This window comes from Festucalex cinctus, chromosome 3 (assembly GCF_051991245.1).
Source record: "Festucalex cinctus isolate MCC-2025b chromosome 3, RoL_Fcin_1.0, whole genome shotgun sequence".
Classification (NCBI taxonomy): Eukaryota; Metazoa; Chordata; class Actinopteri; order Syngnathiformes; family Syngnathidae; genus Festucalex; species Festucalex cinctus.
This window is the reverse complement of record NC_135413.1, coordinates 27,135,809-27,137,361: the sequence shown is the minus strand read 5'-3', so window position 1 is coordinate 27,137,361 and position 1,553 is coordinate 27,135,809.

Sequence of the window (1,553 nt, the reverse complement as noted above, 5' to 3'; positions counted from 1 at the left end):
CAGCAGACCAAATAGTATGTTGGCATTTATCATCATTAGTGATCATTACAAAAGAGTGTGTGGTGTTAGGGTGCAGTGATGTGATGATATCGCTTTCCACTACAAACTGGTTGGAAATTTCCATACAGGATACAAATAACAGAGCTTTATCAGCCATCAAATGTGGATTTTCAAAAAATTTCCTTGGAGCCAGATGAAAGCTGAAGGGGGCAGAGATCATGACAAAGTTGTCCGTATCGGAATCCAGCGGTTGACTCCAACAGGCGGCCTTGTGAAATTCCACAATTGGAAATTCTGTCTCGGCGATGGCATGTGACGACATGTGACCACAAACATTCTTCTGTGAGCTTAACAGTGTTTTTGTTTTATTATTTGTTATTAACACACACATGACTCGGGCTCTGTCTTCTGACACACGTGGCACCGTCAAAACAAGCTCGGCTAGTGGCACTAATTCTTGTTTCCGGTCACCCTGGGATATACTGCATGCGGTCCACAATTTGTTTTCTGGTTCGCGTTCATTTTACTGACTAATGACTAATATAAAAAGGGTGCTGTTCTTTCTTGGTTAATGGACTCACAAGAATCAGTATCCAGCCACTTTTCACACTGCCACAAATATCTGTCTTTTTTTTTTTTTTTTTTGCTTCCTTCCACAGAAGGGGCTAAGTTAATCAGGCAAATTTCTGCCATGCAAGGGCTGTAATAGAAGCAGGATGACACCCTTGATTATACATGTGTATAATGAGGCTTTTCTAACTCTGACGTGCGTCTTAAATTTCCCTGTAATTGGGGAAAATGGACTTCTGTTTGAGCACAACTTTTAATGATTACTCATTGTCACATGCCAGACTCTATTTTTTTAAAACTACCCACTCACAATGGTATCATTACAGGGGCTTGTGTATAAGCTTAGTCAGAGCAGAATTTCTCAAATCATGACAGTGCGACTGAAGATTCTGGGAAAGTAAACAACGGCCACAGACAGAGTTGGGTCTGACTGAGTGAAGCAAAAATCACCATAACTGTTCATGATTGACCTTAATGAAAATAGCATCCTTGCTTTTACTAATATCTATCTATCTAGAGCTAGCTAGATAGATAGACCTATCTATCTAGCTAGCTAGCTAGATAGACCTATCTATCTAGCTAGCTAGCTAGATAGACCTATCGAGCTAGCTAGCTAGCTAGCTATGCGAATTATTTTACGTTGTGATCAAGAAAGAGGAAGTCCTCCAACATTATCTCCAGTGAAATCAAGACAGCAGATTTACGGGCCTCTTGCTTTGGGACTATCCTTGAGCAAACAGACCCCGTGGAAACTGACAGGATTACTTTCAGATCAAAGGAGTTCCGAGTTTGACATGAAAATGGTCAACATCTGCCGCTAATTGACCTGCACTGCCCCGGAGCCAATTGAACCTCCTGTGATGGGCTTTTAACATCTCCACGCGCACCAGACTTCTGACAACAAGTATGCGGGGCTACTTACGCTTCTGTGTCAACACTCTTAAAGTGAATGTGACTCAACTGAATTTTGTCTCTTTAAACAG